Genomic DNA, 16,611 nt, shown 5'->3' on the forward strand with positions numbered 1-16,611 from the left:
TTTCTTCTTTTTTTTTTTTTTTTTTTTTTTTTTTGCAGAACCGGGGATTGAACTCAGGCCCTTGGGCTTGCCATGGAAGCGCTTATACACCTGAGCCATCTCCCCTGCCCCAAAAGACTTTTTTTTCTTTTTTTTTGTGGTACTGGGGATTGAACTCAGGACCTTATACTTGCTAGGCAAGTACTTATTCTATTGAGCTGTCTTCCTAGCTTGCTCCTAGTTTCTTAAAGAAAATAAATGTGTTAAACCATTTGGATTAACTTCAGTCTTTTTGCAAGAGGACACAACCATACTGTAAGTTTATGAACACTGAAGCTGGACATCTTGGAGATTAGAAATGAAACATGAATGTAAGAAATAATATTTTAGAGAAGTAGATAAAATAATGTGTTGAATGACAGATCTATGAGTTGGAGTCAGGCTTAGTGAGCATATTTTATTATTAGCCTCCACTTATTTTCAGTGACCCTGCCCTAGGATTGGCTTTATAGATGTTCTGTTTAAAAAACTTTTTTTTTTTTTAATAATGAAAGCTTCAGTGCCAAAGATATTGACAATACTTCATGGGAAGTACAAAGGCTCTCCATGATGAGATTAGCAGTAAATTATATTTAATGATTTTTTCAAGTTACATTGAAATTTATTATTTGACTTGTGCTATTGAGTAAACATTAACTGAGTTATAGTAAATCTGTCTCTATACTTCCTGAAACTCAAGAGTCATGCATTTCTATTTTGCATGTAGGGGATTTAGTAGCAAATTCCTTGGAACTGAGCTGCTTTTTCTATTTCATCTTTTTTCTCCCCAGAGTTTATTAACTACTTAAGTATTTCATAGGCATTCTGAACGGAGTCCTTACTTTGTACTTTTGAAAGAGAAACTTGGGCTTCTAAAAGCAAAGCAAAGCAAAGCAAAACAAAACAGTTAAATGAATAAAGCATAAAATTTCATTATAAAAGGAAAAAGAAAAACCCTTCAATGTAGTTACCTATGCTGGCCTAGATAGGTAAACTAAATTATATACACATATTTGACTTCAAGGTTAAAGTTACTACCTTACAACTTCGCACACAACATCAAATTCATAAAATAGTTTTAAATTTCTGGATTGGAAAAATCATACTAAGTGTATATTTACATAATGCTGGAAAATTAACTGAGCATTCACTTTGAATGTCAGGTTTTCCTAGACACTGTTGTGTGCTGTGTACCTGGCCTTCCACAGGACAAATAGGCACATTTTTGTCCAAGAAGGAACTTCACAGAAGTCTGTTCATGTTTCATTCTATACATTTGTGAAGACTGGCCTGGAAGTTCAACAATTACTCCCTCTTCATACGTGCAAGAGTCAGCTTGATGATGCCATCAGACTACCTTTATTTGTTTTGTGTTTAAAAGAATCAGAACTTGTATATTCACATGAATCAGAATCATGCACGTCTGATTTAGAAAGTAATGTCTTGAGGTTGCCTATCTAAGACTTTGTTCTCACCATTGCCATTTGGTCTCCTCATTTATACTGAAGATATTAAGAATGTTGACATTCAATAATGACTTTTACTTTTGAATTTGAAATGTTTTTTATTCATAGAACTGCTAGACAGTAATAAGCATATCAGGTTTCTTAGAACTTAAGGAATGTTGAAGAATGACCCCGAATTTGCCTTTTCACATGACTTATATAAAGTATCTATTCAAGGTGATATAGGTGTCTTTTTTTTTTTTTTTTTTTTTGAACCAGAGATTGAACTCAGGCCCTTGCGCTTGCCAGGGAAGCGCTTATTCCACTGAGCCATCTCCCCGGCCCCGATGTGTCTTGAAGCATCATGCTCTCTGATGAAATTTGTCCGTTCCAGGTAAAGAGAGTAATGTTCTGTGAAGAATAGTCAAAATGTTTCTGGGCTGGTGGGGTAGGATTTTCTATTTCCTGGCTTTCTTTTTTATAAATTATATGAATAATGTTTTAATAACTATCTATCTATCTATCTTTTTTTTTTTTCAGAACTGGGGATTGAACTCAGGCCCTGGCGCTTGCCAGGCAAGTGCCTATTCTACTGAGCCATCTCCTTGGCCCCTTTCATAACTTTCAAAGAGGAAGGAGAAAGGAAAAAAAGGGAAGTAGAGAGGGAAAGAGACTGACTTTTAGATTTTTAATGTACTCTTTACTGAATAGGAAACTACACAGATATAGCTTTGAATTTCACATGACATTCATTGCATTTTGGTTTTCAGTTAAATTTGATTTAATAGCAATAAATACTTTAGGGATACATTGTCATAAAAGTATACCATAAGGGTTCTAATCATTTTCTAATTGATGATACTCATGTCTAAAAAGATTAAGCCAGGAATGAATCCTAACATTTCTTTCTCTAAGATATATCAGAAAAAATGGCCATTTCCTGCTGTGATAGACCAGAATAGAAGCATCCTCTTCATGGGAAATGTGACCTTACTTTAACGTTTAGAAAATTTCTAGGTGACTCTGAATCAGCTCTTTCAGAAGCCGGGTTCTTTTTCTTTTTTTATATTTAGTGCAGTCTACAGGGTCTCACTGCATAGATGGGACTTGTAGTGGTTCTCTTCTTTTCAGCTTCCCAAGTGCTGGGATTATAGGTGCGAGTCAAAACACCCAGCCTCAATCACCAGCTAACCACCCCCCCCCGGGGAGGGGCTAGTACAGCATGCCTGGGATGGAACCTCTGACCTTTGCATCTATCTAAGCAGGTGCTTTAATCTGTGAGCTATCTCTCCCGGCCCAGAGGCCAGGTTCTGTCCTTTATTTTTCCTCTTATTCCCTTGTTTGTGGTTATCATTTTCGCAGTAAGTTTTACAGTTCCAGGATTTATACTATAGGAATAAGCAAGCTAAGAGAGGCATGATAATTTTCCTTTCTATGCAACTCTAGAAAGGAAGGGTACCACCTTTTATTAGACTCCTCGGCATAAATCTTAGTCACTTGGCAATACCTGTCACACAGAGACTGGGAGGATTGTTTCATATTCTGAGCAGTCAAATGCTCAACAGAAGGCAAGGGCTCTACTCCTGAAAGGACAGAAGAGAGCAAGGATATGAGGGAGCAATGAGCAGTCTCCTTGATATTGTTTGATAGTAGAGTCTTGGGGACTTTAAAAATACTTAATCTTGAACTATAGTCTTCAAAATTTTGATCCAGTGGGTCTGCTTTAGGTTTATTGGCCAAATTCTTCCCACATTGTATCTTAGTGATAAGGTAAATCACCAGAAAGTTCCATTCCAGTAGAGTTTGCTTTTTTTATAAAATCTGTTTTTCTTTCAGTTTTCAAAGAGAGATATACAATAAATAGCTATACATAAGGCATCTCTGCAGTTTTTCATACACCAGACTTATTATTTTTTCTGTTACCCAGGGACTGAGCTCAGGACATTGTGCTTGCCAGGAAGCAGCTTAAGCCATTGAGCTATCTCTCTGGCCCTCTGCACTTTTTCCTGTTGAGAAATTTCAGTAAAAATATTGTACACTATATAAAAACATTATGGTGTGTCCTCATTCACTTTATTCATTGGATCTGTCACCATATAACTCTGGTTCTTCCTCAGGATCAAAATGACCATGAAAGCAATGTTTCAGGATGTGCAGACAAATGTAATTCAATCATTAATCAAAACATGGGAGCTGAGCATATACTGATTACAGTGAACACCTCAGGAGGCAATAAAAGATGGTTTGGAAATTGTGGCTTCACTTAGAAGTCTGCACAATAAATTAATGCATCCAATTTGTTTGGTTTTGTTGAAGAACACCATGACTACAAAGAAGTGTTTGCACTGTTTTTGTGCAGACTGTATTATTAGAATCTTGAGAAGTGACAACAAAGAGTGTCCTACCTTCTAAAAATAAAACTAGTTTCCAAAAGATTGCTAAGGCCAGACCTAAACTTTGAGAAACACATAAGCAAAATTTCTCCCAAGTTGTGATGCACATTTAGCTCATTAAGATAGAGAATTACCCAGGATCAGCAAGCACAATGATCAGCAAGCACTGAGTCACAGCACTGAAAGGGCCTGAAGATCCAGGCCATGAACAGATTGCAGCGAGGCAAGAAACAACAGATTGAAATAGGTAGTGGAGCAGAAGATAATGGTGACAGGTCACTGTAGTAACGCATCCACACATAACACTCAGGATGCAGACCCTAGTAACAAATGAACCAAAACATTTAATCATTCTGGGATTTCACTTGATAATAATAATGCAATAGTAGCAACTCATCCAGTAATGGATGGGGTAGTGAAATTGAGTTAGTGTTCAGGCCTCATCCTACACTTATGGAAAAAGACAACAGTGCACAGACCTGATACATAGAGACTTCAGCTAATTCCACTGTTGATCACATATCGAAGTATCTGGCTATGAGGTTAGCATTAGAAGAACTGTGAAGCAAAAGAGAGTCAAATCAGATGAATCATGATTTGGCCAGTGAGAAGCAGTATACAATTTATATAGCAATAGCTAGTGGTTGGTTCATGGTAGTAAGTGACTCTTTTTCTTTCTTTAGAATTGGTCAATGAGAAATGCTGGAAAGTAAACAAATCCATGGAACTTCATTATGCCCCCATCAAGGAGCACAAATGAAATTTTATTTTATTTATCTATTTTTAAAATTTTTGAGTATTTGGTACAGGGTGTCACTATGCAGCTCAGACTCTTAGTGATCCTCTTGGTTTCAGGCTCCCCAGCACTGGAGTTACAGGCATGTACCACCATGTCTGGTCCTGGTGGCCGGCTCAGCACACCCAAGGGTGGGGCCGATGTGACATGTGGTACGGTGGATTGAATTCTGGTCCTTGCATTTGCCTAATCAGGCACTTAGTCTGCTGAGCTATCTTTCCGGCCCTCACAAATGAAATTTCAAAAACCAATTCTGGACTGAACTTTTTAAAAAGAGCCTAACTCTTTAATATCACAGATGAATCATCATAATTTTTATGGACAAGAAATTATTATACACTAATTTTTTTTTTTTTTTTTTTTTTTCCTTTTTTTGTGTTTTTTTTTTTTTTTTTTTGCAACCGGGGATTGAACTCAGGCCCTTGCACTTGCCAGGCAAAAGCTTATTGACTGAGCTATCTCCCTGGCCCCTACACTTTAATGTTGAGTTCTTTTAACACTTAGAACCAGGTAAATATGTTTAAATTATAATTTAAAAGTTTATTTTACTAGACGTTGGACCCATGTAATCTACTCAAACTTTCTCTTTGCCTTAGTTATAGAAAGCAAAGAACCTTATGTTCACATGTTGTAGCTTTTCTTAGAACCTGTGCAAATAATTTCTTTTATTTCCTGATTTCCTTACATATATGCAATATTGTTGGACTTTGATCTTTTTACTTATATGCATCTTTATAAGCTTCCTTAAATTCAAATAATATCACACATAAAAAAGTAAAACAAAAATTTCTAACTTTTCTGAAAATAGAATATATTATGAAAATAACAGTAACATTTAATTATTGAATAATTCATTTATGAGACTATGCTATAAACACTGTGTAACATTGACCTTTGTATCACCAACCCGTGTAGTCCAAATAATCTCAGCACAAAGTGGTTCAGGTATAGTGAAGTATACACAGAAACAGTCCAGCACAGCAAGTGTAACTAAGAACAGGATTTGAGCTTTACTTAGACATCTCCAAGATGTAACTAACAGGGATGCTGCTAATTAAATACAGTAGCATATGTTAAATACAGAAGGTCCTTAAACTCCACATTCACTTCAAATTTCTTGTATCCTTTAGAACCTAGCAGTTGTCAAATTTGCTACACTCTCTCTGACACTTAGCCAGTATTCTTTGTTTTTCTTCTCATTTTCCTATACAACACTGTATCACCTGTCTTTTAGGAGGACAGAATTAATTTCTACTCCCACCTTCTGTGTTGGCAATTCTGTGCTTCCTAAGCCTTCTCTCTTCTCACAGATGGAATTTTATAATGTTTTCTGGATGCAGTAATCTTCCAATGCATGCTGGGGCTGGTGACCCTGTTGAGGTATTCCCAGTTTGATAAGGCATTAAGGTTTCACAAAATCAAGCAACCTCTTCAAAGTTACCCATCTAAAAATCAAGATATGAAAACATCAGAAACATAACTTTAAAGTTTATGTGCTTAAACTTGATTCTCTTGTTGCATGTATGGCAGCGATGATGGCATTTCAAATATATCATCTAGAAAAAGTATTCTTTTCATCAGACTACTTATCATGTTTGATTTTTAATTGCTCATTTTTGTATTTCATTGTACTCATTGTAAGTGTAGTGAGGTAATTTTATCTTATGTAGTAATGAGTTTACACTATTATATACACTACTATGTACAGAATAAGCAAAAGATATGGAATTAATCATTTGATTAAAGGAGGGGTAACTTCCTCTATTACTGTGAAATTTTTCTGTCATTAATAGAATGTTTATCTCTATAATCTCAAGGTTTTTCAGAAATCATGAATAGGTACTTGCCACAGGAATGTAAGACACCTGGTAGAAAGTTATGCATTACCTTTCTTTCTTATTTCATAACTTGATTTGGAAGGAAGTTTCAAAAGGATAGTTTAAAAATGTTTTAAATTGTGGCAACACAATATGTTTCATAGTGGTAAAGTAACAGAGCATTTCATAGGCAGAAAGTTAAAATATAAATTCTATCTCTGAACACTCTAGGGTAAGAAGACTGAATAATTTGAATTTCAAATTTTTCATTTTGAATTGGGGTGCCACTTGCAATACATGTTTTATTTGTTGATACTAAAAATGGGATTTTAGTCTGGGTGTGGTGGTGCACATCTGTAATTCCAGCTCTGGGGAAGCTGAAAACAGGAGGATCACTATGGGTTCAAGTTGCATAGAGAGACCCTGTACCAAATACCTAAACAACAACAAACAAATATGGGATGTTGTATGTGAAATTTCTTTGAAAAATATCAATGTTTTCTTATCTGAGTTATTAAAATTTTAAATTTTTAAAATGTCATGAATAATAACTATATCATGGTTTTTATTGAATAACAATTTACAGAAATATCCCATTTGTGTTTTTTACTTTTTAAATCTGTCTCAGAAGAATAGTTTGTGTGGAGCTCTAAATTTATCCTTCGAAATCTGAATGGTAACTGTGCCTTTTTCAAGTGCATTTTCTGTGTAAGTTTCTAAGCTTAATGATACACTCATCACACCACACAGTTTTTGGAGGAATAATACACATTGATTTATATAAATATGACTTAGAAATACCATTCTATATTATTATAGATACCATAAAAGTAGGATATTATTTATTTCAGTAAACACTTATCCAAATAAAAATCATTCTAACTCTCCATCTTGTCAAGAAATAAAATTTAGCCAACAAAAAAATCTCAATTTTGACAGAACTAAATAAACAGCTACAGATCTTTCATAGCACTTTCTTGGTTTTATCAAGATTATTAGATCCATTGTACATAAAGACTTAGCATAATGAAACATAATGAAACATAGTCCTGCAAAACTAACAATAAGTGTACTTCAGCAGCATCGGTAATCCAGAATGTATATTAAGTAGTATTGGGACTCAACAATTACTTTTAATTAGGTTACATAATATAAGCCATAGAGAAGTGGCAAGCTTCAATAGTGTGATAGTGTGCCAACAATTATATTGAAAAGGTCACTGGAAAACAAATATATTAGGATCCAATAGAGGAATAAACAGAAGTTTCTTAAATAGGAATTTTGATGAGCTCTAATTTCACATAACTTTACTATCTTTAATACAGTTCAATAATGTTATTTCATCTTTATCCTATGTACTTAAGTGAAGTAAACAGCTTTGCTATAAAACATTTAAAAACACTATTACAGAGGGTGGATGATGTCCTTGTACTTTCAAAATCTAGTTATTTTAGAAATGCATTTTGCTAGGATAGCATAATATACAGTGAACTGACACACTTAGCCAGTAAAACTACCCTGCAAAAGTATATCAACTAAGTCACTGCCTTCTTGGGGTCCCCACATTGCTCATCTTAAAGATCAGCATCACCTTCCCAGGATTTTCCAAAATAAATTTCCTTTTTTTCCATAATTTTATTGAGAAACAAATAGCAATGAGACGGTTTCAAACCAAATTGTTAGGACAGTTTCAATAATTAACACATTGCATACATTCTTCCTAGTGGTTAATTGCTGTACAAGGTGCGGACATGATATCTTATTTACAAACACTATTAGAACAAATCCCTCTATTCATTAAGAGAATGTAACTATATATCTATCCTAACCACTTTGAATACCCAGATACAAAATGGACATTCATCTGTATCCCCTTTTTTTGTTAAGTTCTGTTATTTGAATATTATAGGTGTGGTAACTCAGCAAAATATTCTAAAGGAGTCCAGTAGCCCATAATAGTATTGGGTCTTCCGCCTGACTGGCAATGTCAGAAATTGCTGACCTGAGTCCCCTACAGCTCAACATAACAGCATGGCTTTACTTCTTATACTTCGTTTTTATACTTTTCTGCTGGATAGTTAAGACTATGCACTAAGCTAAAGTCAAAATGGATTAAAGATCTAAACATTGAAGCAGAGATGCTAAATCTCCTGGAATAAAGTTCATTATTTATGAAATTAATGCATATTAATTCTAAGAGCTCATCTAATTTATTAGACCTTTATAGTCTGTATAACAATGAAACATGAGATTCCAGTATCTTTCAAGAATCATTTTTATGAGGTTTAAGTGTTGAATAAATGACTTGATTAACCCTTTGAGAATAGACTCATATTTTATAATAAAGTACAAAATTGCAAATCATTAAGCAAAAATAAAAGAAGCCCATGCATAGATACACTTTCTAAGTACCTTCTGGTCTATTATCAATTATCTCCTAATTAGGTGTGATTAAGACCAATGTATGTCTCTTGTTATGTTCAGAAGTTGTTGTGGGAAGGGTTCAGTTTGTGTAGCATTATTCCCTCATTCTTTTTCTGGGTCTTGCACTCATTGTATCAGATGTAGTTCTATGACACTTTACATTGGACAGATATATTAGGCATCATTTATTATACTGAAGCCAACAGAAAGAAAGTGACTCTGAGTAACTTAAACAGAGAATAGTCACTGGAGGTAGTTACCTACAGTTGAAAACTAGCTGAACAGTCACACTTCTGGGAGGCAGAGGTGAGAGGTATACCTGGGATCATAGTGATTGCTGTTTAAGAGGATACTTGTTTGCCAAAAGACTACATGTCTTTTGTTTAAACTTCAGATTTTCAGGAGAAATTCATGGATGCATCCAATTTTATTTCGAATGATCCTACCTTTACAGCTACCATCCATGGGGAAAAGTTTAATGGAATGCACAAATATGTCAGGGTTGGTGTTTCTGTGAGTCTAGATACACCCTAATTTTGTGTTTGTCACTGTTGTTTACCATCATCAGGGTTGATAAGGTTGTTGATATAAAGGAATTTCTTTCCTTTATATCAGTAATTCCTTAAATTTCAACACTTGAGCAGTGAATACTTGTTAGGTTTGTATTTGCAGGTCAACCTATTTCTATTTCTGTAACTGCTTCTTGTGTTACAGAGACAATTCTTCAGACAGCTGTTCATGTTCAGATCACGATAGTACTCAAAGATGTGCACAGAGCAGTTGGCCAACTGATGCCTTGGGGTCCTTCACTGCAAACGCTGCCCAGGCTGCAGAGTGTAACGTAATTTTGATTTGTGTAAGCCAATGAGTCTATTTGGGTTACAAAAATGGCTTCTTAATATTGTGGAAGCCTGCTGGGTGTGGCAGCCAGTGCCTGTTGTCCCAACCATGTGGGAGGCGTCTGTGGGAGGATAGCGTGAGTCCAGGAGTTCTGGGCTATCTAGTGCCCTCTGCTGTTTGGGTGCCTGCAATAAGTTCAGCATCAATATGGTGACCTCTTGGGAGTGGAGGACCAACACGTTGCCTAAGGAGGGGAGAACTGCCCCAGGCAGGAAATTGAATAGGCAAAAACTCTTGTGCTGATCAATATTATAGAAACCTTTTATTTTTTCCAGAGCCTATGAAACTTACACATATTGATTATATTTTAAATATTTCCACAATTCTCTCTTTAATACATGGAAGTTAAAAGAAATTGCAGCCTATAATCTGATTCTGAGACCATATTTCTCTAGAGCTTTCTTCATCTGCTTTTTTTTTTTTTTTTTTTGGCTTTTAGGAGTTTACAGTTCAATGAGATAGTATATTTTCTATTATCGGATTGCACTGAATCTAACTGAACATTGTTGTTGTTTCTGTTATTCACTGTAGATATTATAGTTCTAACAGTTCCAAATTACAAATAACTCAATAGTTGTTTTAGATCTTCTAGTTTTCCTGATTCATTTTTAAAAACAACGAGGATTACTTATCTTTTAGAATAAATTTGCTTATAATGATCATGGCTACTATATCTTGATGACCAAGGATATGATAAACGCCAACTACTTTACACATTTATCTACTGGTAGTACCAGATTTTCAGTTGCTAAAAAGACCAAAATTATTATTTTCTAGATAGTAGGTATGAGCTAATTATTATATCAAATATTACTTGGTAATTGTGCTGTCACTATAAATGGAGAATCTACTTGATATAATAAATGGAATAATTTTTAATTATTATTTCATTCTATTATGTAGATCTTTGAATAATTTGTGATAATACATAATCAAGCATTAATGAGAATTAATTATTATATTTCTCATCTTTTTTAGTCTGTTTATATTTAACTCCTTGGCAACAAATATTCCACAATATTTAAAATTGTAACTATGCAGAAACTGGTTGTTTATGCAGGGTAAAATATGTAAATGTAAATAGACACAGTTTGAAAAAATTCTAAGAGAACATCTAAAGCATTATTCTGTACTCAGGAATATCTAATCTCTTTGCAATTGAAATCACTTCAGGCAGTGATGAACAGGACTCAAAAGCATTTAATACTCAATTTGTTACTGCTTATACGTAGACGTCTCCTTGACCCCTTATGTGCTTGAAGGTGGGCTTCTAGGAAGTGATAGGATTTTAGATATGCTAGTTCACAGTAGTTTATAGCTGGGTATGATACTGTGAGACGAAGCCTAAACAGAAGTCTGTCACCGCGGGCATAGCCTACAGGGTAGATAAGTTTCCCTTGATCTCCTGCCCTACTTCTTTCGAGACTTTTTTTTTTTTTTTTTAGGTGGTACCAAGGATTGACCTCAGGACCTGTGCTTGCCAGGCAAGTACTTATTCCGCTGAGGTATCTCCCTGGCCCCTTCTGCCCTACTTCCTGCCTGACATACCATGAACTCTTTCTCCTTTGCCACGATCCCCTGCCATGGAGCCAGAGAACTATAGACTGAAACCTGTCCAAACTTGCCCAAATACTTTTCCTCCTTCAACTTGTGTGTGTTGGATATTTAATGCCAGCAATAACAAACTGATACAATTCAATAAGATACAATTGAAGTGACTTTGTGTAGTGATGAATAGGATTTGTATTCCAACTTTCATGTCTAAATTCTTGCTCTTCACTTTCTTCAAATAGGAATCATATTGGAAGCCACTGGAAAATTGGGAAACTTATGGTCCCTGGTAAAGCTAGGCAAATTAAACAACTTCTCTGTACTTCAGTTTTCTCATTGATGAAATAAAATAGTTTTTTCTTAATTTTTTAATTCCTGTTCAACTCTTTTTCTACAAAGTCTGCAGTTTCATTGACACTTTATGGTTCTCATAGTGTTTTAGTACACATTGTTAGTACAACTAATTGATCCCAACAAGCAGACTATTATTACAAGGCTGTTTCAATTTTTGAGTTCTATGGGGGAAGTGGAACAACTATAAATGGTATAGAATAAGAAATTATTCTAATAAAGCTTTAAGACTTTTCTACATGAATGGTTTTTGAGTTTTTACCCAAAGATTTATTTGTTTTGAGAAGTTAATTTGGTTTCTAACTGTTACCAGAATAGACTAAAACATCAGGAATATCCCAGGCTAATATGTTTGGTACAGTGGGCATTTAATGTCAGTAGATAAAATGTAAAATATTCAAGAAATAGTTCTTAAAAAAGCTGGTCATTTATTAGAAAGTAAATGATATTTTAAAGACCTTTATTGGAAAACCAAGACATAAAGATAATAGTAGAAAGCATACGGGTATGTTTATGACTTGAGATTACATAAACCTTATTAAAGTAGGTAATAAAAGTCAGAAAGAACTGGAGAAGATCTGATCGAGGTTGTTAGGGAAGCTTTTTTTGAGAAGCTGTTGCCTCAGGTGGGCCTTCTACACCCAGAACCATGCTAGTTTAGTGCAGTTGGGTGTAACAAGTTGACCACCAGTTGACAATCCATAACAGTATTCCTTTCAGTCTTGTTTAAAGATAATATGTCCATTTGTAGGGCAAATGGACACTGGGGAATGGCAACTATTCAGACTTCTTGGGGACTATCAGATACAGGTTCTGAGCTAACACTAATTCCAAGGATCCCTGCATACCACAGTGGATCATCAGAGAGGGAACTGTAATGATCAAGTGATGAATGAAGTTTGGCCCGAATCCATCTTGTGATGGTTTAGTGGGATTCCAGTGACTCAAGATAATTTCCTTACTCTGGAATGTAGGCTTAGAAGTAGATATACTCCATAGTGGGCAGAGATTCCGCATGAGTTTCCTATCATGAGGGAGAAGGCTACTGTGATAAAAAAACAAGATCCTGGAGCTACCTCTTCCTACAAAACTGGAAACCAAAAGCAGTGCTGTGTCCCTGACAGAACTAAAGAAATATACTGAAAGATGAAGGGAAGTTGACTCCTGTTGTATCACCTTTTGAATTATTCTTGATTAATGTAAAAGATGGCTACATCTTAGAAAAGACACTAACTCAGTCAAGTGACAGAGCAACTGTGCTGTCAAACCTGTCTCTATAAAAACAGATTAGCACTGTTTCTGGAACCTTGTATGCAGCTTTTGCACTAGTGGATGCTTTATTTTTTAAAAAAAATCTATCTAAAAAGACAAAACAAAAAAATTTTTAAAAAGTCACAAAGAAAAAGACTGATCAATTTGACATAAAATTATGTTTCTTTATAAAATATAATAGAAGTAACATACTATGAGAAAGCATTTGAAATATATGTAATTGAAATTAGACATGTATCATGAACATAGAAAAATTAGAGGTGCATTGGCTGGAGGAAGATTCCGGCAGGCAGTCAACCCCACACTGAAAATGCATTGTTTTTGAACAATAAACATTTTTGGCGTTTAAAACTATCCTTCAGGCCAAGATTCACTGGTCCTGTAGAAGCCTGAAAACCATAAGGTAGAGTCATCTCTGAAGAAAGCAATCTTTAACTTTAGCATCACAAGCACTTGTTGAAGTAGCTTTCTCTACCATATCCTACTGGACACAGTACGAATGAAATCAAACGCATGGTTTTTGACTGAAATTGTACCCCCCAAACAATGGAAAACCTATATTTGTGGGATAAATGAAGTGAAAAAAAAATAGAGGAAGAAGTGCCTGCTTGTATTCATTCATTTATGAGTCTGATATATGTCATATGAGGGGAAGATAATTTCCTTTTTGTTCCTTTCATCAACTTTGTCCAGAAGAAATGAAATTTCAGAATTGAAAAGTCTGAAGAGATTCTTTGGTGAAAGAACATGAGAAATGTTCAGATATACAGAAAAGCGAGAGTTCCACATACAACATAAGACCTGAGATGAAAGATTAGACATGTAAAAAGAGCACAGAAAAGTTATGAAAGTCAAGTCAATAAGTATAAATGCTGGTGTGCCCCTCACATTCATATACTGAATTTCTAACCATTATATGATGGTGTTAGGAGGTGGAAGCTTCTGGGAAGTGATCAGCCCATGATCGGGGAGGAGATCTTGTGACTAAGAATGAATACTTTTACATAAGAGACCCCAGAGAGATGCCTGTCCCATTCTCCCATGTAAAGTTACAACAAAAAGCCAGAGTAGGAAGCAAGTTCTTGCCAGACATCAGATTTCCTGATTCCTCAACCACTGATTTAGCAGCTTCCACAACTATAACAAATACATTTCTGTTGTTTGTAAACTTATCAGTCTATTGTATTTTGATGAAGTTGGCAGCCATGTAGAAAATGAAAAAACAAAAAAAGAAGAGTTGAAAAACTTTACAAATATGGTATAAAGGGGATTGATAGCAGTGGATGCCTCTTAGGAAAGACCTGGAGACTTAGATGGTAATAAAATAGGAATTAAATTTTATGTACAGTATTATCGTTGCAGATGGCAGAAGTAGATACATGTATTAGAGGCAGTCAGACAGGGCCAGGCCCTCAAAAGCGATAGCAAAGAAGACAAGATACCTTGCAACTGTGTGGAAGAAGGATGCTCCCACTGTGGGCCAGACCTAAACACCAAAGATCAAACAAATGCTTATCTCCCTAACTATGAGCATCCGGGATTGATCATCACTCTGAGGAAGACTGGAAGGATCACTAATCCAACTATTACCGGCTAGCTACTGGACAAAGTCCTGCTCTATATTCGTGCCTGCTTGCTATGTGACTCCCTTCCCTTCTCTCTTCCCCATTTGGTCCTGGGCTTAATCAGTTATACCTGAGCAATGATGCTTGTAATCCCATTTGTTGACCATAGTTTTGTCCCACCCCACATCCACCTAAGCGAGTTCCCATTTTCTACACCTTAGCCCTTATGGTTTGCTCTATAAAAAGAACCTGGAAGAGACAGCTTCCTTGGCAACCCACTTCCTCAGCAACCCTCCTTCTGTCCTCAGTCAGAAACTTTCTTTCCCAACAAATAGTCTACTTTTAACCTCCATTTGTTCCTAAAATTCATTCTTCAGTTTTAGAGGATACAAACTCATCCAGGTCAGGTTGGGAGTTTCAGTTCCCTATATCAATCAGACAGTGCAGGATGCTGTCGACTAGCCCATTTGGGTACTTTGCTGCTGCTGCCGCTTGCAGCCAACCAGTGTGACTTGTGCTGGATGCCACAGGGTGATCCTGCTGTTACTGGCCTCTGCTGCTGCTCATCTTCTTCGATTGCTGGTCTCTGGTTCTCTTCAGGGCCAACAGATCTAGTGTCTATTGCATTTTATTTTATTTTTTAAAGAGAATAGAAATAGTAAGAAAAAACATTATAAAAGATACAAAATTTCACTAAACAATATAAAAGGGATTCAGTAGTGGTTGTTATATTGCCTATTGCTATTTTCAAATCAAATTTTCAGATATAAGTATGCAAACTTGTTCAAAAATGTCATGAAAAATTAAAAAGACAGGAAATAAATTGAAGCATTAACTTTTTTCAATAGATTAGCAGATATCAGCAGTACAAATATATAAATGTGTATATATGTATATATATATAATATCTTGGATAATATATATATATATAATTTATATATATATAATATACATTTCCCCCTTCTTTGTTTTCTTTTCCATCATTCCAATTGTTCCTTCCCTTTGAACATTTCTTTCTCTTTGACAGTATTTATTGTAATTTTCAGATTTTATTTACTCTTTCAGGTTTTTAGACTAGCGAGACAATATCATGTTTACACTTGTGGGTCTGATTTATTTCATTTATGAGTATGGTCTCTAGTTGCATCCATTTACCTATAAAGGCCTTGAGTTTATCTTTTTCTAATAGTTGAGTGATATTCAATTTAAGAAAAATGTCACATCTTTTTTATTCATTTCTCAGTTGATGGGTATTTGGGTTGTTTCCAAGATTTAACTATGACATATTGTGTATGTATATCACTGTGGTATGGTGTTTTCAGTTCTGTATTTTGAAAAGATTGCTCTGCCCACATTACTCAGAGTAAATTCAGTAGATTTACAGTACCTCCTAAACTCATGCTACACTAGAAATAAATCATGGACAGGTTAATAAGACCACCAAAATGAAATTTTATTTTAACAGGACCCATGGGGTAGCAGAAAGGGAACAGTACATGGAAGAAGTCCTCAGGGACTGTCCCAAGACAACTGAGGGGACTGCTTCTTTTGTAGCCTCTGAAGGTTTGTGATTTGTTGTATGTTATGAGTTGGTGCCCAAAGAAGAGGAGAAGACCAGATGAAGATAGCTCGAGATCTCACTGAGATTAGTCTCTCTCTTAAGTGAGCCCAGACCACAGAAGAATCTCACATCTACTGAGGGCAAAAGGCAGGCAAGGAATGTGCATAATTACTTTCATGAACATAAACTACTTTATCACTTCCACCATTTGCCTAAGACTAAGTTTACACACTGCTAGCTGATAACATCCCAAGCAAGGGATTAAAGAACAGACAGGCCACCAGCAAGAGAAGCTGTTATCTGCAGCCTTGAATCCCAGCTTTCTAGAATTTACAAGTGAGACAATAGTTCTCCTAGGGCTCTATTTATTGATCTCTGCTCCCTCTGAACATTAGGCTTTTCTTTCGTATCTAGATTTCTATAGTAATTGGTTGGAATTTTGACCTGCTGATTGGTCCAAAAGTAGGATTTTTACTAGTTTAACTGGGGCTCAAAAAGAGCAATAGCTGTCATGGCTT

At 35.5% G+C, this 16,611-nt stretch overlaps 1 pseudogene; it reads left to right on the forward strand.

Moving 5' to 3' along the window:
- Positions 1-3,602: 3,602 nt before the first annotated feature.
- On the forward strand, positions 3,603-4,616 carry LOC101572789 (annotated as a pseudogene).
- The last annotated feature ends 11,995 nt before the right edge of the window (positions 4,617-16,611 follow it).

The sequence above is a fragment of the Octodon degus genome, unplaced genomic scaffold (genome assembly GCF_000260255.1).
Source record: "Octodon degus isolate 3935 unplaced genomic scaffold, OctDeg1.0 scaffold00040, whole genome shotgun sequence".
Classification (NCBI taxonomy): domain Eukaryota; kingdom Metazoa; phylum Chordata; class Mammalia; order Rodentia; family Octodontidae; genus Octodon; species Octodon degus.